Below are 24500 nucleotides of genomic sequence, written 5' to 3'. Positions count from 1 at the left end.
CATATCAATGACTCCTTATTTGATCTATTGGCCTCATCTGAAAAATCCTCCATATTACTTTTTGCAAAAAAAGATTGGTGAATTTCAGGTGCTGATGGAGGTCTTATATGGTCTTTCAGAAGTTGTTCTTGCATTACCTGATGTACATGTTTAAGTTTGGTCTGTTTAATTAGTGACTGATTTACCCCAAGAAATTTGAAGAGATGTATTTCAGTGGTCCTTAGGAAAAAGGATATTTAGGTGTAGAGATATCACAACTCCATTGAGACGGTTGCTCTCCACCCCAAGTGGAGAAAGGCAAGGGTCAAATATGGGGTTGAAAAATAGCAGTCTTGTTTTGGAACACATGTTTCTGAATTTTGTAAGGGACTACTTTTGCCACTCTCCCCTAGAATGTCTAAAACTGGAGTCTGAGTGTGCCAGTTAGAAGACTGGGATTGTTTAGCTGCAATTGACACACCAGATCTTGTGTCTATAATACCTTCTGTGGGGAGCCAGATTATGAAAACTATAATATAAGGTTTATATTATATGCTATACTGAGTCTAGTATAAGTTTGAGAAATCAAGTTCTTGACTTTGGTAACTTTAATCAAGGATTTGTATGATCAGATAAGGAATAAATTAGAACTGGAATTTCTTGGAATACTTGGGAATAAATCATAATATAAATTTGATCTGTATAATCTGAATCAAGTATATCTGGGCAGACAAAATATCTTTTATAATCTAATTTTATATACCTAATACCAAGCCCAGGGCAGTCTGTTGAAAGGGGTCCACATAGAATTGTAGGTATTCTCTTTACCCCTCTTATCAAATCTAATTTTATGTCTTTGGTTATAGGTAAGTCTAATCTCGAATTAATTTTAGTGGTAGTGATCAAAACTCTTATTGTCTTTGGTTTAGGAGCACTGCTGTGGATTTAGAAGCTTGGTTGAGTCTATTATAGCTGTTATTGGGCCTGAGCATTGGAAGTCTAAGCTGACAGTGTAAGAGGACCTGTTTGTGTCATCTTGCTGCCCCCTGGCATTTACTTTCCCATTCCACCAAATTGGATTGCCTTTGTCATCAGTTCTAGATCACAATGATTGGCCCAGTGAATACTTTTTTTACATTTTGACCTATTTTCTGGAGGTGGGGAGGTTTATTAGCAAGTTTTTGTTTACATTATTTTTGGTAGTGTCCTCTTTTTACACATTTGAAACACATAGATTCTGACCTTTATGATCCTCTGTACCAACATTTTGGGCTGCTTTTATTCTGTCAACAGTAGTGTGAAAAGAGTAGCTACTACAGAATGAAGGGGTTTTTGCAATTAGAATTTGCATTTTCATAAGTTAATGAAAGAGATGAAGTGGCCTCCACATCATTATTATTTAAGTGTCTTTATATAGCTTGTACAACACTGTACATAAAGGGCTCTGTAGAATTTTGTCTGACAGTGGAAAAATGCCTAGAGTATCAAGACCAGGGACTTTATAACATACACTTATAGAACCTTGGTTGATTTGGCTATTAACCTGTAGAGCACTAACAAGCTGTTGGACTATTGTTTTAATATTTTCTTGTCCAATCAATTGATTATAAGTTGCATTTATGAGGGGATTTTGCTTTTGACTATAAAGCATAGACTATAATGAGCAGTGGTAAGAATTGTTTTCATAAGACATCGCTAGTCCAAAGGTCACATTTCACACACATTTTGTGATAGTATTTTTTTGTTTATTTGTCTTTATTTTTATTAGATATTTTCTTTATATACATTTTAAATGCCATCCGGAAAGTTCCTATACCCTCCCCCCACCCTGCTCTCCTACCTACTCACCCCTGCTTCTTGGACCTGGCATTCCCCTGTACATATAAAGTTTGCAATACCAAGGTGCCTCTCTTCCCAGTGATAGCCGACTAGGCCATCTTCTGCTACATATGCAGCTAGAGACAAGAGCTTTGTGGGTACTGGTTAGTTCCACCTATAAGATTGCAGATCCCTACAGCTCTTTGGGTGCTCTCTTTAGCTTCTCCATTGGGGGCCCTGTGTTCCATCTTATAGATGACTGTGAGTATCCATTTCTGTATTTGCCAGGCAATGGCATAGTCTCATACGAGACAGCTATACCAGGGTCTCTTCAGCAAAATCTTGCTGGCATATGCAATAGTGTTTTGGTTTGGTGGCTGATTATGGGATGGATCCCCAAGATTCATCTACCAGAAGATTCGGCAATACCTCTCCGGGGAATATACACAGAAGAACTTCCAACTGGTAATAAGAACACATGCCCCACGATGTTCATAGCAGCCTTATTTATAATAGCCAGAAGCTGGAAAGAACCCAGATGTCCCTCAACAGAAGAATGGATACAGAAAATGTGGTACATTTACACAATGGAGTACTACTCAGCTATTAAAAACAAAGAATTTATGAAATTCTTAGGCAAATGGATGGAACTAGAAAATATAATCCTGAGTGGACAAATGGCTATATATGGAGGATATCATCCTTATTGAGGTAACCAATCACAAAAGAAGTCATTAGATATGCACTTACTGATAAGTGGATATTAGCCCAGAAACATAGAACAACCAAGATACAATATGCAAAACACAAGAAAATCAAGAAGAGGGAAGACTAACGGGTGGATACTTAATTTCTCCTTAAAATAGGGAACAAAATACCCATGTATTTGTTACAGAGACAAAGTTTGGAGCTAAGACAAAATGATAGTATCTTTAAATGGCTCTGAACCCCATTCTCTGTAATATTTTTGTTTATATATTTTATATCTCTATATGTGTTATATTGGGACCCTTCATAGGCATGGATCATTTATTGCATTGCCACTTATCAGAGAATTATGCAGAGGAAGTGTATTACTGGTCCTTATAGAACATTCTGAATCAGATATTCCATGGTCAGGACACCAGGGACAACAGTTTCTAATTTTAAGATTCTATTTTCATTTCATTTCCTCATACCTTTTCATCCTTTCAAACTCTCCCATATACCCTTTACACACACACACACACACACACACACACACACACACACACACACACACACACACACAAGCATATTCCTAGATACAATCCTTTCAGTTCATAAAATGCTATCTGTATATGTTTTTAGGGCTGGCGGGAACTGGACAATCAGTTGTGCTCTTCCCTGAGAAAGGCCACTTCTTAAATTTCTGGTTGTCTTCACTTGTCTATACTTCTTTGTGTGGGGGTTCAGGCCTTTTGGACTTCTATCCATCCAGGTTGGAATGCTCATTGTTTTCATCTTTGTTCAACTCAGACAGGGTCTCTCTCTCTCTCTCTCTCTCTCTCTCTCTCTCTCTCTCTCTCTCTCTCTCTCTCTCTCTCTCTCTCTCTCTCTCGGCAAGAGGAGGCTGGCATTTCTCCCTTGAATATGTAACCACATGGCAGACAAATGGTAGGGACAGCTCTCCCATACTCACATGCATTGAGAAATTCGGTTGTTTTTAAAAATCCAGTTATGTTATATAAATATGTTTTTTTTTCTGTAATCCCAGGTATGGGATAAAGGGCTGGTTTAGATTATCCACAACAGCAGGCTATTTGTCTTGTTCATGGTCTGGCAGGCACATGATTCTGTCAGCTGCAGGTAGTTTAATTCCAAGGACACTGGATGCCAAATAAAATGGATAAAAATAATGCTATCAAGGAGTGCCTAGGCATAGGGCAAAGCAAAATGGGAAGCATAGTATCTAGGGCTGTAGGTGAGATGGTAGGATATGAAGGAATGAATATACTGCTTCAGGACATCCACAGAAAGTTTATTGCAGATGCTGCCATTGGGTTCTTTCCCACTTTGCTTCCAGAGGGAATTTTCTATATTTTCTTTTTCCTCCTCTTCTTCCTCCTGTATTCTGTCTCAATAAAGGTTGGGAGAATAGATGAGCAATTGAAAAACTTTAAATGGATATGGGAAAGGGAGAATGCAAGGGCTCACCTTAGCACCAGGCTCAACAGCAAGTATGAGCCCTTTCAGACAAGAGCACCTGAGAGTTATACAGTTATAGAAGAAACTACTGATCTAAAAAGTGTTTGGTTCATTGACAATCTCCTTTTAAGAAAACAAAAAGTCTCATTTATGTTAGAGAAAATGTTTTTGTTTTTGTTTTTGTTTTTGTTTTTGTTTTTTTTTTTTGTTTTTTGTTTTTGTTTTGTTTGTTTGTTTCGTTGGTTGGTTTTAGATTAGAAGGGGAGAAATGTAATGAGAGTTTTGGCATTCTCCCTTTGCTGGTGCTACTTGCTTCCCAAATCTCTACCTGAAATTTTTCCAGTTGCCTCTCATATCCCTCCATATCCAAAACCCAGCTATGCTACATGAACATGTTTTTGTTGTAATCTTAGGTGTGGGATATGGGGCTGCTTCAGATTATCCATGGCAGCAGACTATTTGCCTTGTGAATGCTCTGCTCTGGCAGGAGCGTAATTTTGCTAGTTGTGGATGGTTTAATTTTGAGGACTCTGGTGAATGTATAAATGCTAGAGTGGGTGGAGGGACTCTGAAGAAGAAGAAGGAAGCTGCTGCCTCCTCATTGATGCTCCTGGTTGCTGTTGTAGTTTGATTAAAAGGCGTTGGAGATACCCTGACAACAAAGATTGGACTTGCCACAAAGAAACTGTGTCTCTATTTAGCACGAAGTAGCATATAGAAGTCTACACCCTCTTTCCCCTTTAACATTCTTTCTCTCCTACCTAGTTTTAGGCGGGGTTGGAAAGGATTAGTTTGGATAATGTTTAGAAGGGAGGTAGTGATTAAAGAACCCAAATAAAATAGCAAAATAAAATACCCTCAGGCTTGCTCACCTGCTTTCCTGACACCAGTGTCTGCTCTACTGTGCTGTCCAGGTGAGGTGCAGGGCAACTCTCCTGAGAGGCAGGACCAGGCTCTCCTGCTCTCCTGACTCCAGAGCCAGGGCTGTTTGCTGCAGTTGGTGAGGCGTGAAGAGAAAGGTATCTCTCCTTCCTCCATGCCACTGCACAGAAGCTGAAGGGTAGAGCCAGCTCTCCCACACTTATATCCTCAGGGGTGGCTCACCACAACTCTGGCAATGTGCACTGCTGCTCTTTGGAGATTCAGCTGGTTAGGGGCAGGAGCAGGGACAGGGGCAGGGGCAGGGGCAGGGGCAGGGGCAGGGGAAGGGGAAGGGGAAGGGGAAGGGGGAAGGAGCAATTTTCCTGCTCTCATGTCCCCAGTATCAGTTATCCCATGATGCCAGGTGTGGGGTGAGGCCAGTTCTTCAAAGCCCAGACTAGGGATATCTCTCTAGCAGGGCCACAGACTGAAACATGACAGTACAGTACCATGGCCTCATATAACATAACTACCTACTCACATTAGGCTATTATTCCTCACTACCCCCGAGTCTTCAGTTCTGCCTCTCTTCATTGTGCCCACACCTTCTGTTTCTCTTTCTCTTCCATTTCTCCACCACTTCATTGTTTCTCTTAGTGGTGATCTGGGCTCTGTGTGTCTGGGGTCATCTCAAGAGTGGTCTCAGGAGTGCTAAGCTTAGTTCAGCAGCTGCCCTGCTCATGCATTATGAAGCTGGGCAGGAATCATCTTAGGTATGTTCCCACACCCAGGCCTGCATGGTGCTGGACTCAAATTCATCTCAGGTTAGCTCCCTGCCTGGACCTTGTGGTGCCAGTCTGGTACTCATCTCAAGCTTGCTTTTTTCAGGGAATGTTAGTTGGGCTACTAACTATTCAGATATTCATAGGTCAGAACACTGAGCATAGACATAGTCTCTCTTCTCTCTGTCACTCATTTAAACACATGGGACACAGCAGCCACAACTTCAAGGCCCCTAATGTCAGGGACAATATTTAAAAAAAAATCCAATAGCTCACAAGTTTGTCATAATGACATTTTGGCTCCAATTACATTAAGTAAATTTTAGCTGCTGTGCCTAAGGATAGTGGTTTGAAGGAAAATGGCCCCAATAGGCTCACATATTTGAATGCCAGATTCTTAATTGGTAGAACACTTTTGAAGATTATAAGATTATTGGAGAAAGTGTGTAGATGTAGAAATTTCTGGATTCTTTGGAGACTCAGTTATGTTATAATGATGTTTTGCTAGGCCAGACACAGGTGAAAGGATGTGAAGGAATGTTTTGCTGAAGCAGACACAGATGAGAGGATATTTTCCTGAAGCAGACACCTGAAAGAATACACAATGTTCAAAAAGACTATGAATATGACCACAGATGGTGGGACAAGGCCTGTACATTGGTTTGCCTTGCATCAATTTGCCAGTCTTCACTGAGGATACTCTGGTACTGGTGGGCTATGCCGGGGTCTAGCAAACACAGAAGTGGATGCTCACAGTCAGCTATTGGGACTTTTGGGATAGCATTGGAAATGTAAATGAGGAAAATACCTAATTAAAAAAAGAATTTCTCATGATATATGATATTCCAGCAGCTTCTTGCTGCTTTCATGAACTAGCACCTCGAAGTTTATTCTGAATCAAGCTGCTGATGATGATTCATGTGTGGTTTCTGACAAGTGGACTGGGCTGAAGCTGCTGAAGCCTGTTTGATGGTTTGCTAGTAGACAGAAATGCTGATATTTTGACAACAAAGACTGGAATTTCCCTAAAGAACTATTTCTAAACAGTGTCCTAATAGCCTTTATTTTCCACTACCTCTGATGGGTGATGGGCTAATAGGGAGGTTAAAGCGTTTAAGAATCGTTATGAAAGTAGGTTTTGAAAATTCTAAGCCCACAGTGTGTCAATGGGAGTTGGATTTGAATTTTTATTTTATTTTTTATTTTTTGGTTTTTCAAGACAGGGTTTCTCTGTATAGTCCTGGCTGTCTTGGAATTTACTTTGTAGACCATGCTGGCCTTGAACTCAGAAATCCTCCTGCCTCTGCCTCCCGAGTGCTGGGATTAAAGGCATGCTGCAACATTCCCTTTTGGATTTGAATTTTAAAAGTGCATACTAGGCTCATTTTCATTCTCTCTGCCTCCAACTTGTAGGTAAGATGTAAGCACTAATCTACTGCTCCAGTGACATGCTTGTCTGCCCATTGTCATACTCCCTGCCATGATGGTCATGGACTCATCCTTTGAAACTGTGAGCAAACTCCTAATTAAATGCTGCTTTTAAAATTGAGTTCGTCATGGTGTCTCTTCTAATCAATAAACAATAACTAAGTTAATGGATATGAGCTACAGGTGACAGGGAATTCCCCTACTGCAAGCAGTTAGAAAGCTAAAATGAAAGAGTAGTGTTGTGGTCCAGGAAATGATTACTCAAACCATATGTACACAATCTCAGTTAAGCAAGAGTCGTTTATTGAATGCACACCATAATTAATACTAGATGTTTAGAACTGCAAAAACAGACTCAGGAGCCTAATTGTAATATTAGTTTGATCTCAGAGTAGCCATTTTATATGAAAAACCAGGTTCAAAACTTCAAAGGCAAACAGTGAAGTGGTACAACATTTTTGGCTAACCTTCAAGCTGATTGGTCCTGCATGAGGTTAGAAGGGTGCTGGACAGGTAGTGACCAGGGAAATTTTAGAACATCAAGATAACAGGGTACAAGTGATTCAACCATAACTTTTTGGCTTATTAGTAGCATTCTTCAATGTCAGTTAGAGTAATAACTTTGAACTTAATTTTACCTTGTGAGTAATGTGGAGTCTGAACACAGAATAGCTACAGTTATGTTAAAGGAACAGGCCTCATCAAGTAGAGGTGTGATGTAATTAACAGACAGCCATGGACTTTTCTTATGACAGAAGTTGAAACAGAATCAATCTGGACTTGATTTAGAGAGAGAGAGAGAGAGAGAGAGAGAGAGAGAGAGAGAGAGAGAGAGAGAGAGAGAGAAATAAAAGTATGTAGTGAGATTTCAGGGCATAGGACACCTCTTACTTTACCAGTTCATCTTACTTGAGACATACAAATATCCCTTTTTCTTGGACCTCTCTACCACTACAGGCAGATAACCTGGGAGCTTTTTGGAAATTCCCAGACCTCTGTCACTTTTGGTGAATAAGACTTCAAAACATATATCCCAGATAAGTGATACATCATCAAAAAGGAATCTTCAAGATATGTTTATATATGTTTATATTCCTCTCAATGACTTCTCCAAAATGTCTCACTAAAGCAGTAAAGGTTTCTCGCTTGGGGAACAAAATTGCATGGCTTATATGCATTAGTGATTAACTCCAAGTTACCCATAAAACATCAGTATTGCATTAAGGGAAGTGTTCATGTATCTCTTATTCACCTGACTTAATTGTTTTCTCTGAGGTTTATTGCCTCTGTATGCTAACATAGGCCTAATACTCCAAGCTTCTATCCTCTGTACAATTTTCTATAGGCTGAGAATGTTTTCAGCCTCTGAGACTTACTGCTGAATAACCCCACTCTTTATAGTTATTTCTAAACTACATTGGCTGGTTCAACTCATCTGTTCTGTTTCAAATTCCTCTCCAAGTTGTCCATTAAATCTTACTTCTCTCTCGGCCTCTGACTTTTTGCTCTACTTGGCCTCAAACTAACTCTGGCAATCTGTTTTGATCTTCTGGCCCCTTCTCATTCTCTGGCTCATTCTGTCTTCACCTGTATCTAGTTTGTTCTATTTTCAACCTGTCTGTGTAAAACTCTCCCAGTATAACTGCTTCTTTCTCCCTCTGTGCTGCTCTCTCTTATGCTGGCTCTCTTTCCTCTCCCCTCTCATAAGAGTTGTGCTTATCTCATTCTGTCTTTCTCAGATTCATCACTTTGTCACTCGGTTAGATATCATTTTCAAATATGAGTGCTTTCTTCCACATTTATCTTCATTATTTTGGATTAAAGGTAGGTACCAAGGGTGAGCCACACCACAACTAATGGGTATAATTAAAAGTATATAGAATGTAGTTAGAGTTTATGCTGTCTTAATGAAATGGTATTCATAGGCTCTCCTCCAAGATCCATGACTTTGATGGACTTGAGTTAGGTTTCCTTTACTAGAATGGTTTGCCTCTCATAAATGGGTCTTAAGTTCAATTAGAGAGCTGCTTGTTACTAGCAAGGTATGTGTGTTTCTACTGCAACCTTAGGGTTATCCTGTCATGATGATCATTGTGGTTCATAAGCATCATAGCTAGGTAGGACTATTTGTTGCCTCCCTCCTTTGGAAGATGCATAGTTCCTTCTAGTATCATGAAAGCTAGCTCTCAGGGAAAAGCATTCAGGTCAGTTCCTGCTTAGGGGTCTCTAGTCCCTGAGTTTGAAGTGCATGATGTCTTGGAGACAACCAAGTGGAATTGAAATAGTCTGTTTTGATATTCTCCTGAACAGCCTGAACCAAAAGTCAAAAGAACATGAACCAAAAGTCATGCTTCATTATGTGGTTTTTGTTAGATTGTCTTTGGTTGTAGGAGTGAATGATAATATACTAAGGGTGAAATTTTCATTTAAACTGGATAAGAATATTTATATAGAAAGCTATGCATTTTATAAGTTATTTAAGTTTTTAGACAGATAATTGATTCCTACTGATGTTTAGAAACTTACTTTTTGCCCTCCTCCTTCTTTCTGCTCTTCTGTCCATCAGTCCTCCCTGATTAGGAGTGCCCCTTTCCTATTTCCCAGATACAATGATTACATGTACTATTGTTCTCTCTATTGCTCACACACTGACAACTCTAGCTAAGGAACATTTTGGTCTTCCTGGTTTAAGTAGTTAATTCAGACTATTTACTCACACCTGAAGATTTGGAACTAGGAGTCTCTCATGAAAGAGAGTAGTAATGTTTGGCTTTATAACTCTGGCTTAACTCACTCAATATGATCTTTTCTATTTCCACACATTTACCTGAATAGTTTATTATTTCATATACTTTACAGCTGAATAGTATTTCATTGTGTGTGTGTGTGTGTATGTGTGTATCATATATTCATTATCTGCTCATTGTTTGAAGGGCATTTAAGTTGTTTCTATTTCCTAGCTATTGTAAATAGAGCAGCTTTGAACATGGATAAGCATGTCTCTGTGGAATGGGATGTCCTGTCCTTTGGGCATATGCCAAGGAGTGGTATAGCTGGGACATAAGATACATTTACTTTTAGCTTTTATAAAATCTTACATAATGCTTTCCATAGTGACTGTAGCTGTGTGTAGTCCTATGCAAGAGTGAATGAGAACTACCCCCAACCACTTCATCATCTTTTGTCTGTTGTTTTACTGACCTCTGATTCTCACCAAGGTAAGATGGAATCTTTGATTTGTACTTCCTAATTGCTAGGAATGATGCACATTAAAAAAAAAACTATTTTGTAATCTATTTTTCCTTTGTAAACTCTCTGTTTATGACCAAGGCTCATTTTTAAAAGGATAGGTTTGTCTGAGGCATTCTGACAAAACCATGATCACAGGAATGGCAGACACCAGTCATATATAGGGAGGGCAGGTAGCACTAGAGATAACCAGATCGCAGGATTCAAGCATAAGAACATAAGCAACCGAAACCAAGGTTACTTGGTATCATCAGAACCTAGTTCTACCAGAGCAAGTCCTGAATAAACCATCACACCAGAAAAAAGATTCAGATCTAAAATCACTTTTCATGATGGTGATAGAGGACTTTAAGAAGGATATAAATAATACCTTTAAAGAAATACAAGAGAAGACACGTAAAGAGGAAACACAAAAATCCATTAAACAATTACAGGATAACACAATCAACCAGGCAGGGTAAATGAACAAAACCATCCAGGATGTAAAAATGGAAACAAAAACAATAAAGAAACCACAAGGGAGACAACCCTGGAGTTAGAAAACGTAGGAAAGAGACCAGGAGTCATAGATGCACACACCATCAACAAACTATAAAAGATAGAAGTGAGAACCTCATGTGCAGAAGATAATATAGAAAACATTGACACAACAGTCAAAGCACAAAAAAGTCCCTAACCCAAAACATCCAGGAAATCCAGGACACCATGAGAAGACCAAACATAAGGATAATGGGTATAGAGAAGAGTGAAGATTCCCAACTTAAAGGGCTAGTAAATATCTTCAACAAAATTAGAGAAGAAAACTTCCCTAACCTAAAGAAAGTGGTGCCCATGAACATACAAGAAGCCTACCGAACTCCAAATAGACTGGACCAGAAAAGAAATTCCTATGGTCACATAATAATCAAAACACCAAATGCACAAAACAAAGAAAAGAGTATTAAAAGCAATAAGGGAGACAGGTCAAGTAACCTATAAAGGCAGATCTATCAGAATTACATCAGACTTCTCACCAGAGACTATGAAAGCTAGAAGCTCCTGCGCAGATGTCATAGAGACCCAAGAGAACAAAAATGCCAACCCAGGCTACTGTTCCCAGAAAAACTCTCAATCACCATAGACAGAGAAAATAAGGTATCCCACGTAAAAGCCAAATTTACCCAATATCTTTCCAAAAACCCGGCCCTACAAAGGACAATAGATAGCAAACACCAATGAGAGGAGGGAAACTACACCCTAGAAAAAGTAAGAAAGTAATATTTCAACAAACTCAAAAGAAGATAGCCACAGAAACATAATTCCACCTCTAACAACAAAAATAACAGGAAGTAACAATCATTTTTCCTTAACATCTCTTAATATGAAAATTAATATTACCAACATATCTTAATTGAAATTCAAAAATATGAGGAATTAGAAATTTGTTAGATGTTACTCAATGGTCTGTATAATTTGGTAAGTAGAGAAATAGGTCCAATATTGTACAATCCATATGCACTTTCTGCTAGTTTGTACATGACAGTATTTTGCTGTGTACTACATAATAGTCTTGAAATTATACTTCTCCTATCTCAGCCTCTCTATTAGTAGAATTTTTTATTTGATGTTTTTACACTATACTATGATTTTCAGGACATGTTTTTACACTATACTATGGTTTTCAGGACAGCTTACATATTTCAAAATTATTTATACAGACAAAAGAAACATAGATAATTAATTTGAGAAGTTGCTTATAATGGAACAACAGAGAATGTGCTTTAATTTAATTTTTTAAGCCATAATCAAGGTTAGAGGCATACTTACTAGAAGATTCAAGATCTGTGTCCAGTTGACAAACTAATCTCTCAGGCAGCCATTGTGCTCCATCTTCTTCTTGAGAAAAAACACAGACCTAGCCCCTTCCCCAGATTAGGACCAGGACTGGACCCTTCCATTCATTAGTAAATGGGTCCTGCCACTTTACCATGGCATAAGAACTAGAAGTACCTGGATGCCAGTGGTGATCCACTGCAGACTGACATTTAACATCAGTTTGCAAAAAAATTATAACAAATAAAGCAAAAGCAAGATGTGCCTTTGGTGACCTTGGGGGATATAACTGCCCCTGTATTTTTTTTATATTAGGTATTTATTTCATTTACATTTCCAATGCTATCCCAAAAGTCACCCACATTCTCCCCACCCCACCCCCGACCCACCCACTTCCAATTCTTGGCCCTGGAATTCCCCCATACTGAGGCATATGACATTTGCACGACCAATGGCCCTCTCTTTCCACTGATGGTTGACTAGGCCATCTTCTTATTCATATGCAGCTAGAGACACAAACTCCAGGGAGTACTGGTTAGCTCATATTGTTGTTCCACCTATAGGGTTGTAGATCCCCCCAGCTCCTTGGGTATTTTCTCTAGCTCCTCCATTGGGGGCCCTGTGATCCTTCCAATAGCTGACTGTGAGCATCCACTTCTGTGTTTGCTAGGCCCCAGCATAACCTCACAAGAGAAAGTTATGTCAGGGCCCTTTCAGCAAAATCTTCCTAGTGTGTGCAATGGTGTCAGCATTTGGAGACTGATTATGGAATGGATCCCCAGGTATGGCAGTCTCTAGATGGTCCATCCTTTAGTCTCAGCTCCAAACGTTGTCTCTGTAACTCCTTCCATAGGTGTTTTGTTCCCAATTCTAAGAAGGGACAAAGTGTCCACAATTTGGTTGTTGTTCTTCTTGAGTTTCATGTGTTTTGCAAATTGTATGTTGTATCTTGGGTATTCTAAGTTTCTGGGCTAATGTCCACTTATCAGTGAGTACATATTGTGTGAGTTCTTTTGTGATTGGGTTCTATCACTCAGGATGATGCAGTCTAGGTCCATCCATTTGCCTGGGAATTTCAAAAATCCAATCTTTTTAATAGCTGAGTAGTATTCCATTGTGTAAATGTACCACATTATCTGAATCCATTCCTCTCTTGAGGAGCATCTGGGTTCTTTCCAGCTTCTGGCTATTATAAATAAGGCTGCTATGAACATAGTGGAGCATGTGTCCTTCCTATCTGTTGGTACTTTTTGTGGATATATGCCGAGGAGTGGTATTGCAGGATCCTCCAGTAGTACTATGTCCAATTTTCTAAGGAACCACCAGTCTGATTTCCAGAGTGGTTGTACAAGCTTGCAATCACTCCAACAATGGAGGAGTGGTCCTCTTTCTCCACATCCTCGCCAGCATCTGCTGTCACCTGAATTTTGATCTTAGCCATTCTGACTGCTCTGAGGTAGAATCTCAGGGTTGTTTTGATTTACATTTCCCTGATGATTAAGAATGTTGAACATTTTTTCAGGTGCTTCACAGCCATTCAGTATTTCTCAGGTGAGAAATCTTTGTTTACCTCTGAGCCCCATTTTTTAATGGGGTTATTTGATTTTCTGGAGTCCACCTTCTTCAGTTCTTTATACATACATATATATATACATATATATATATATATATATATATATATATATGTATATAGGATATTAGTAATCTGATTTAGGATCGGTAAAGATCCTTTCCCAATTTGTTGGTGGCCTTTTTGTCTTATTGACAGTGTCTTTTGCCTTGCAGAAGCTTTGCAATTTTATGAGGTCCCATTTATCGATTCTCGATCTTACAGCACAAACCATTGCTGTTGTATTCAGGAATTTTTCCATTGTGCCCATCTCTTCGAGGTTTTTCCCTACTTTCTCCTCTACAAGTTTCAGTGTCTCTGGTTTTATGTGGAGTCCCTTGATCCACTGAGATTTGACCTTAGTTCAAGGAGAAAGGAATGGATCAATTTGCATTCTTCTACATTATAACCACCAGTTTTGCCAGCACCATTTGTTGAAAATGCTCTCTTTTTTCCACTGGATAGTTTTAGCTCCCTTGTCAAAGATCAAGTGACCATAGGTGTGTGGGTTCATTTCTGGGTCTTCAATACTATTCCATTGGTCTACTTGTTTGTCTCTATACCAGTACCTTGCAGTGTTTTTCACAATTGCTCTGTAGTACACCTTTAGGTCAGGCATGGTGATTCCACCAGAGGTTTTTTTTTTTTTTAATCCTTGAGAAGAGTTTTTGCTATCCTAGGTTTTTTGTTATTCCAGATGAATTTGCAGATTGCCCTTTCTAATTCGTTGAATAATTGAGTTGGGATTTTGATGGAAATTGCATAGAAACTGTAGATTGCTTTTGGCAAGATAGCCATTTTACTATATTGATCCTGCCAATCCATGAGTATGGGAGATCTTTCCATCTTCTGAGATCTTCTTTAAGTTCTTTCTTCAGAGACTTGAAGTTCTTAGCATATAGATTTTTCACTTCCTTAGTTAGAGTCACGCCAAAGTATTTTATATTATTTGTGACTATTGAGAAGGGTGTTGTTTCCCTAATTTCTTTCTCAGCCTGTTTATTCTTTGTGAAGAGAAAGGCCATTGACTTGTTTGAGTTAATTTTATATTATACAGCTACTTCACCGAAGCTGTTTATCAGGTTTAGGAGTTCTCTGGTGGAATTTTTAGAGTTACTTATATATACTATCATATCATCTGCAAAAAGTGATATTTTGACTTCTTCCTTTCCAATTAGTATCCCCTTGATCTCCTTTTGTTGTCGAATTGCTCTGGCTAGGACTTCAGGTACAATGTTTAATAGGTAGGGAGAAAATGGGCAGCCTTGTCTTGTCCCTGATTTTAGTAGGATTACTTCCAGCTTCTCACCATTTACTGTTCGTTGCCTACCGGTTTGCTGTAGATTGCTTTTATCACGTTTAGGTATGGGCTTTGAATTCCTGATCTTTCCAAGACTTTTGTCATGAATGGGTGTTGGATTTTGTCAAATGCTTTCTCCACATCTAAGGAGAAGATCATGTGGTGTTTGTCTTTGAGTTTATTTATATAGTGGATTACGTTGATGGATTTCCGTATATTAAACCATCCCTGCATCCCTGGAATAAAACCTACTTGGTCAGGATGGATGATTGTTTTGATGTTTTCTTGGATTCGGTTAGTGAGAATTTTTATGAGTATTATTGCATCGATATTAATAAGGGAAATTCGTCTGATGTTCTCTATCATTGTTGTGTCTTTCTGTGGTTTAGGTATCAGAGTAATTGTGGTTTCATAGAATGAGTTGGATACAGGACCTTCTGCTTCTATTTTGTGGAATAGTTTGTGAAGAACTGGAATTCGATCTTCTTTGAAGGTCTGATAGAACTCTGCACTAAACCCATCTGGTCCTGGGCTTTTTTGTTTGGGAGACTCTTAATGACTGCTTCTATTTCTTTAGGGGATAAAGGACTGTTTAGATCTTTAACCTGATCCTGATTTAACCTTGGTACCTGGTATCTTTCTAGAAACTTGTTCATTTCAACCAGGATCTCCAGTTTTGTTGAGTATAGCCTTTTGTAGGAGGATCTGATGGTATTTTGGATTTTTTCAGGATCTGTTGTTATGTCTCCCTTTTCTTTTCTGATTTTGTTAATTAGGATGATGTTCCTGTGCCCTCTAGTGAGTCTGGCTAAGGGTTTATCTATTTTGTTGATTTTCTCAAAGAACAAGCTCCTCCTTTGGTCGATTCTTTAAATAGTTCTTCTTGTTTCCAGTTGGTTGTATTCGACCCTGAATTTGATTATTTCCTGTCCTCTAATCCTCTTGGGTGAATTTGCTTCCTTTTGTTCTAGAGCTTTTTGGTGTGTCGTCAAGCTGCTAGTGTGTGCTCTCTCTAGTTTCTTTTTGGAGGCACTCAGAGCTATGAGTTTTCCTCTTAGAAATGCTTTCATTGTGTCCCATAGGTTAGGGTATGTTGTGGCTTCATTTTCATTAAACTCTAAAAAGTCCTTAATTTCTTTCTTTATTCCTTCCATGACCCAGGTATCATTGAGAATAGTGTGGTTCAGTTTCCAAGTGAATGCTGGCTTTCTACTATTTATGTTGTTATTGAAGACCAGCCTTAGTCCATGGTGATCTGATAGGATGCATGGGACAATTTCAATATTTTTGTATCTGTTGAGGCCTGTTTTGTGACAAATTATATGGACAATTTTGGAGAAGGTACCATGAGGTACTGATAAGAACGTATACCCTTTTGTTTTAGGAGAAAATGTTCTGTAGATATCTGTTAAATCAATTTGTTTCATAACTTCTGTTAGTTTCACTGTGTACCTGTTCAGTTTCTGTTTCCAAGATCTGTCCATTGATGAAAGTGGTGTGTTGAGCTTTCCCACTATTTATTCAGTCAGGTGTAATGTGTGCTTTGAGCTTTACTAAAGTCTCTTTAATGAATTTGGCTGGCCTTGCATTTGGAGCATAGATATTCAGAATTGAGAGTTCGTCTTGGAAGTTTTTACCTTTGATGACTATGATGTGCCAATCCTTGTCTTTTTTGATAAGTTTGGGTGGGAAGTCTATTTCATTTAATATTAGAATGTCTACTCCAGCTTGTTTCTTCAGGCCATTTGCTTGGAAAATTGTTTTCTGGCCTTTCATTCTGAGGTACTGTCTGTCTTTTTCCCTGAGATGAGTTTCTTGTAAGCAGCATAATGTTGGCTCCTGTTTGAGTAGCCAGTCTGTTAGTCTGTCTTTTTATTGGGGAATTGAGTCCATTGATATTAAGAGATATTAAGGAAAAGTAATTGTTGCTTCCTATTTATTTTTGTTGTTAGAGTTGGCATTCTGTTCTTGTGGCTGTCTTCCTTTAAGGTTGTTGAAGGATTACTTTCTTCCTTTTTCTAGGACATGGTTTCTGTCTTTGTATTGTTTTTTTTTCTCTTATTATCCTTTGAAGGGATGGATTCATGGAAAGATAATGTGTGAATTTGGTTTTGTCGTGGAATACTTTGGTTTCTCTATCTATGGTGATTGAAAATTTGTCTGGGTATAGTAGCCTGGACTTTCATTTGTGTTCTCTTAGTGTCTGTATAACATCTGTTCAGGATCTTCTTGCTTTTATAGTCTCTGGTGAAATATCTGATGTAATTCTGTTAGGCCTGCCTTTATATGTAACTTGACCTTTTTCCCTTAGTGCTTTTATTATTCTATCTTCATTTAGTGTATTTGTTGTTCTGATTATTATGTGTCAGGATGAATTTCTTTTCTGGTCCAGTCTATTTGGAGTTCTGTAGGCTTCTTGTATGTTCATGGGCATCTCTTTCTTTAGGTTTGGGAAGTTTTCTTCTATACTTTTGTTGAAGATATGTGCTGGCCCTTTATGTGGAAATCTTCATTCTCATCTACTCCTATTATCCGTATGTTTGGTCTTCTCATTGTGTCCTAGATTTTCTGGATGTTTTGAGTTAGGATCTTTTTGCATTTTGCATTTTCTTTGATTGTTATGCTGATGTTCTCTATGGAATCTTCTTACCTGAGATTCTCTCTTCCATCTCTTGTATTCTGTTGCTGATGCTCACTCACATCTATGGTTCCACATTTCTTTCCTAGGGTTTCTATCTCCAGGGTTGCCTCACTTTATTATTTTTTTTTATTGTGTCTAATTCCCTTTTTAGGTCTAGTATGGTTTTGTTCATTTCTGTCACCTGTTTGTATGTGTTTTCCTATTTTTCTTTAAGGACTTCTACCTGTTTTTTGTGCTTTCCTGTTTTTCTTTAATGACTTCTACCTGTTTGGTTGTGTTTTCCTGTTTTTCTTTAAGGACTTGTAACTCTTTTTCAGTGTTCTCCTGTACTTCTTTAAGTGAGTTATTAAAGTCCTTCTTGACATCCTCTACCATCATCATGAGATATGCTTTTAAATCCGATTGTAGCTTCTCGGGTGTGTTGGGGTGCCCAGGACTGGCTGAGGTGGGAGTGTTGGGTTTTGATGATGGCGAATTGTCTTGGTTTCTGTTAGTAAGATTCTTAAGTTTGCCTTTCACCATCTGGTAATATCTGGAGTTAGTTGTGATTGTTTTCTCTGGTTTGAGCTTGTTCCTCTTGTGATTCTCTTAGCCTTTATCAGCAGACCTGGGAGACTAGCTCTCTCCTGAGTTTCAGTGGGTAGAGCACTCTCAGCAGGCAAGCTCTCCTCTTTCAGGGAAGGTGCACAGATATTGGGCATTCGGACCTGCCTCCTGTTAGAAGATAAAGGCCCAAAACAGGGCTTGTCCCAGAATCTGTGTAACTTCTGTAGTCCACACTCTCGCCTGCGCAGATCAGTCTTGGCAGGATCTGGGAACCAAGATGGCTCCCCCAGGTGCTGCGGCAAAGCCCTCCCCAGGCAGGGCAGACCCATCTCCTCTGGCAGGGAAGGTGCCTGGATTTCTGGAGCCTGAAACACTGTCAGACTAAGTATACCATTGGCAGAATGAATATCAGTCTCTTTTTCATAAGAATTATAGTTCTTTTTCTGGTACTGACTGGGGAAGTTCCTGGGACCTCTCCTCTCCCTGCCTTCAGGGAAGATTCCTTAAGATTTAGAGGAAATATCTTTTAATACTTAGGTTTTTAACTGTACTAGAAAATTTTGGTCCAGAACAGAGGTTCAGTTCTGTGCTGCCCAGAGTTAGGCATTGAAGCTCTTGGTTAGTCCTTCATTAACAAATGGATTGGTGGTCTGAGGCTGGTAAATTACCCCCATTGTTTGAGGAGCCTTTGATGGACCACTCACTCAGTTTCCCCTTTTAACAGGGGCTTTACAGTATGACAGTGATGGCATGAGATATGAGGCTTGCCTAGATTTATGCCCTGAGTGGGAGCAGAAATATAGGGTTTACAGTGCTTCCTGTACTATTGGGACATTGTTTGCTAATGTGTCCTGGCTTGCCACATGATTATCGTTTATGAGCTATGCCTCCTTGACCAGATTTCTCTTTTCCTTGATTAGTTAGAAACTGAGTAGTGGTTTGCCCTTGTAAATCACTGCAATAAGCACACATATAAGGGAGTAACCTCAGCACGTGTCTTAGTAAAATAAGAAACATTTCCTGACTTTCTGATTGGCCTCAGCAGTGATTTGAGATGCTAGGGTGGGCTGGTATGAAGAATGGACCTCCCTCTTCTCAGAGGTGAAGGGGTCAAAGGAGAAGGGGCCCTGTAAGTAGAGGGCAGAGTAGCGGGAAACACTATGATGAGGATGCAAAAGAAAGAAAGAAAGAAAGGAAAAAGGAAGAGAGAGAGAGAGAGAGAGAGAGAGAGAGAGAGAGAGAGAGAGAGAGAGAGAGAGAAGAAAAATGATATCTTTTGGCTCAGAGCTAAAAACCACTCCACTGCCTCTGTCAGCCAAGCAATAAATTTCTCAAAAGGTTCCTCTGGTTACTGTTCACATTAACAAGACATTTGGTATTTGCATTTCTCATAGGCAGGCATGCCCATGCTTTCAGGACTGAGGCTGAGAGTGACAGCAGAGCCTCCTTAGTTAATTTTAGGGGAGCTTCCACTCTGAGCCACTCTGCCTGTACACATAAGCATCCCATATGTTAACTCTTTCTTTCCCATCTTCTTTACAGTCACTTTAGAAAACTCTTTATGAAACAAGTCATCCTATTCAACCTTCCATAGTAAAAAACTTCCTCCAGCTAAACAGATTATAGCCACTTGAAAACAATCATGAGTATCCATCCACAAGAGTATGAGTGTACGGGGAAGTAGCTCCATAGGCAGCTGGAGCCAGTTTTATTTTTGTAAGTAATTTAAAATGACAGGGGCTCTCATGAGGGATATTCATTCCATTCATCATTCCTCATAATCACAGGGAAACATCTTAGCAATTCAACCTGCTGTTGAGCCTGACACTTATGTGCAGCACATCCTAAAGTTCCCTTAGCTCTCTTTTTACTTTTTTCAGGGGGTTGTGTGTGATGTCTCACAGTCAAGCATTCTAGGGGTTCCATTTAAGATTCCAATATGTTGCTGCCTCCCACTCCAAGTCAGTCCTTGGTTCTTCTTAGAAAGGGGAACAAAATACCAATGGAAGGAATTACAGAGACAAAGTGTGGAGCAGAGTCTGAAGGAAAGTCCATCCAGAGACTGCCCTACCTGGGGATCCATTCCATATACAGTCACCAAACCCAGACAGTACTGTGGATGCTAACAAGTACTTGATGACAGGAGCCTGATGTAGCTGTCTCCTGAGAGGTTCTACCAGTGTCTGACATATAAAGAGGTGGATTCTCTCAGCCAACCACTGAACTAAGCACAGGGTCCCCAATGGAGCACAGGACCCACGGAGCTGAATGGGTTTGCAGCCTTATAGGAGGAACAACAATATGAACTATACAATACCCCTGAGCTCACAGGCACTAAACCACCAATATAAGATTACACATGAAGGGACATATGGCTCCACCTGGATATGCAGCAGATGATGGCCTAGTTGGTCATCAATGGGAGGAGAGGCTTTTAGTCCTGTGAAGGCTCTATGCCCCAGTGTAGGGGAAAGCCAGGGCCAGGAAGTGGGAGTGGGTGGGTTGGTGATTGGGGGAGGGGGAGTAGATAGGGGGTTTTTGGAGGGGAAACCAGGAAAGGGGATAACATTTGAAGTATAAATAAAGAAAATAGTTAATTAAAAAAATTCTCAAAAGAAAGGAAAGAAGGAAGGAAGGAAGGAAGGAAGGAAGGAAGGAAGGAAGAAAAGAGAAGAAAGAGAAGAGAAGAGAAGAGAAGAGAAGAGAAGAGAAGAGAAGAGAAGAGAAGAGAAAAGAGAAAATAAGAGAAGAAGTAACACAGGACAGTGATGTCAGTGAGGATTGGAATTTGATGAGTCCATAGAATTCTCAGAACTAGAACTAGTCTGGACTAAACGCTCAGAGCTGATGGTGAAGCCAGCAAGGAGCCTCAAAGTCTTAGTGAGAGGACCAATTTCCTTGTCGTCTCTACTGCCTTGGATAACTGACTGTCAAGCAACATCATCTACTATCAGTTCACTTGTGAATTGTGTCTCTGGTTAGTAGAGCTTCCATCCATCATTATTGTATACTTTGAAAAATGAGGTTAAAGACTCATTCATACTTAAACTCACCACTGACCCTTTTAAGTATATAGTTTCACAAGAGGAAGACCATCTGCTCTTGTATTGTGAAGCCATCAGCACTTTCAATCTTCTCTTACTTATACTTATCTATACTTTTGTTTCTCCCTACAATGGGCCCTAGCAACCACCAGTATGTTTTTTGACTTCGTGGAGTTGTATGCTCCTGGGACTTCCTTAGTCCAATCCAATGGTATTTGAGATAAGTTCTGTCTTGTTTACTGTTATATTACTATAGAGACATCATAGTCAAGGCAATTCTTATGAATGTAATAACTTAATTGGGGACTTGCTTACAGTTTTAGAGGGTTAGTCCATGATATCATGACAGGAAGTAATGCATTCATAACTGAGAACTCATGTTTGATCAGCACTTGCAGGTGAAGAGGGAGGAAAAGAGAGAGAAGAGGGGGCAGAGAGAAAGAGAGACAGAGAGACAGAGACAGTGAGAAACAGAAACAGAGAGAGAATATGAATCTTGGCCTGGTATGTGCTTTTAAAAACCCCAAATTCTACAAATTGACACATTACCTTTGCCAAAGAAACCATCTTCCAGAAAAGTCACACCTCTTAATTTTCTCAAGCAACTCACTATCTAGAGACACAGCATTCACACATACTAATCTATGGGGATAATTCACATATATACCACTACAGTACACTCCCTTGCCCCCATACAATTTACAGCAATATTACAACCCAAATGCATTCCATCCATTTTTCAAAGTTCCTGCAATACCTTCATAATCTCAGCACTGTCTCAAAGTATAAAGTCTTTCCTGAGACTCAAGCCAACTACTTAACTGATAGCACATGTAAAATCAAATAGCAAATCACATACTTCTAATATACAATGGCAGAGTATATACATTATCTTTCCAAATCAGAAGAAAAAGGGCATTGTGAAGAAATACTGAACCAATCCAGACAAGAAGCTAGCTGGAAAATTCTAAACTGTATCTAGGCCTTAGAACAAGCAATTTAGATGACCCTTGTTATCCAGCTTTGCTGAAGGCAGCACACTTCTCTCTCAGGCTAGCTTCACACCTTGTATTCAGATTTTGTGGCAGGTATGCTGTGGCTTTTGCATCTCCCATGATTTGAAGTCCCCCAATCATACCAGGCTTTACTTTTATAGCTTCACAAAATGGCCCCTCTGGGCCTTCATACAGGGACTTTCGAACCATACAACATGCCATGATGGATTTCCCTAATCATGGCGGGAGATTCAATAAACACTTTCTTGTATCTATCTTCACTTTAAATTCAGAACCATGTATGTTTATGATGGTTCCATGCTATGCTGTTTCTGGGGCAGGATTCAGGCCAACTCCTTGAATTGCATTTTCATAAGATTTCATTTGTTGATGACTTTCTTTGCTTACTAAGCTTCCCTTTAATTTAATTCTTTAAAAAAAATGGAAGCTTATCTAGATGATGTCTTTCCCTGAGGTTATTCAGGATTCACACATTGATTCCTGCTGAGCTAATCTTTAAAAAGTACCACCTAGAAATTGTCCTACAGATGCAATTTATGGAATTAATAAAAGATTATTAAAGCTAAACCCATATTGGCTCTAAATGCTGCTTCTTGATCAATAAAAGGGAAGCTACCTTTTTTTTCTAATCATAAATTTATTTATTGAATTTAGTAGATAGTTAACATCAGGGATGTGAATTCCCTTTATAACACCTTGAATACATCCTTAAATATTCTTGGAGGAACAAGGAAGAACACACATGTAGATACTTTCTGGAAAACACATCCTATGTCTCTCTTCTGATTATAGAGGTGTAGATTTGTGGTAGAACATTTCACTGACATATGCTATTTCTGGGAATCTAACACACATGTGCAAGCACTCACACACACATACACACAAAGAAAAACACACATATATCACAGGCACCCATGAATGTGTACATGCATACACTCATGTATAATAATTCCCAAATATATGCTCACAAACACACTTGTAGGGGCTCATGCTTCTAATTAGTTCTTGAGAAGTAGAGGCAGAAGATTTTCAGAAGTTCAAAACCAAATGAAAGAATTAAAAGTTCTAGAAGGTCTACCTGCCTGGCAATATTGCCACAGGAGCCTTCTTAGATTTTCTTATACAGCATCTACAGTAGCAGTCCACCAAAACAAGAACCACTCTTTTAAACAAAACACTTTTATCCTAGTACTGTAAATCTGAGTATATTGTCCTTGTCCCAATTAACCATCCTTCACTTGTCTTGTGTGTCTTTGCAGTTCTCAAGCATTAACTGTCATCATCATGCCATTGAAAAAGTGCCATCGCCAAATGGGAAGTTTTGCTCTGACCACTGTGGCCTGGCTACTTTGTTGCATATCCACAGGCCTCCCTCAGTGGCAAGTGTGGCACTATGAAGATCCTGTGATCCTCAAGCCTACAGTGGCTTTAGTGGGCATGTGGAGAGCCTGCATTTTCCACACAGACAGCAACTCCAGCAACACCAGAGTATGTCACCAATACAACTATGATGGCTCCATTCCTTTGTATATTCAAGTAAACCAGCACTTGCTGCTGGTTTCTAGCTTTCTTGGTCTTTTTGGGAAAATTACCACCATTATTGCTCTTTCGAATGTGCGTATGGGAAGAGTACGGAGGAATGCCGCCTACAATCCATTCAGACTTTCAGGCATACTGAACATCATTGCTAGCAGCTTTCTTTACCTTGCTGTTTTGTTCAATTACATAGCCATCATGAGCAAATGGGGGATTGCCTTCCCACCATCTTTCAATTTGCCTTTCCAGCCAGACACTCGGAAGATGGGAAGTGCCATGGCTTTGGCAATTATATCTGCAGTTTTCTTTCTACTAAGTGGCACAATTTGCCTTTCTTCAAATTTAGCCATAGGCAAGGTACCCCGTTCCAAAATGTAAATCTCTACCTTACATAGCCTTGAAATGCCAGGAAAGATAATGAGTATTCTTCACAAGTCTACACAAATTTACAAAGAACTTGAAAGGATGCCAATTGTGGCCTGTGACCAAAAAATAGTCCAGTTGACTCTCTCTCTCTCTCTCTCTCTCTCTCTCTCTCTCTCTCTCTCTCTCTCTCTCTCTCTCTCTCTCTCTCTCTCTCTTGGCTTCTTTCGTGTTTCCTTAATGCATTATTTGGATTGTGGGCTTCTATTAAATAAAATCTTATTTTATGGGTAATATTGATTTGTGTTCTAATTGCTGTCAACAAGAGCAAATAATCAATAAACCTATCC

General features: G+C 39.3%; 1 non-coding gene and 1 pseudogene across 2 annotated transcripts; one reads left to right on the top strand and one right to left on the bottom strand.

The window, feature by feature from the left end:
* Positions 1-5718: 5718 nt before the first annotated feature.
* On the bottom strand, positions 5719-5850 carry LOC115030363 (small nucleolar RNA SNORA17). The gene has a single exon (XR_003835940.1). It is a non-coding gene; the product is annotated as a small nucleolar RNA SNORA17 (small nucleolar RNA).
* A 15234-nt stretch (positions 5851-21084) lies between these two features.
* LOC110289194 (claudin-34 pseudogene) lies at positions 21085-24259 on the top strand (annotated as a pseudogene). Its single transcript, XR_015047096.1, has 2 exons — positions 21085-21168; positions 23511-24259. The product of XR_015047096.1 is annotated as a claudin-34 pseudogene (transcript).
* The last annotated feature ends 241 nt before the right edge of the window (positions 24260-24500 follow it).

Source organism: Mus caroli, unplaced genomic scaffold (genome assembly GCF_978045245.1).
Source record: "Mus caroli unplaced genomic scaffold, Mus_caroli_1 scaffold_5, whole genome shotgun sequence".
Lineage (NCBI taxonomy): Eukaryota > Metazoa > Chordata > Mammalia > Rodentia > Muridae > Mus > Mus caroli.
This window is presented reverse-complemented; position numbering and strand designations above follow the sequence as displayed.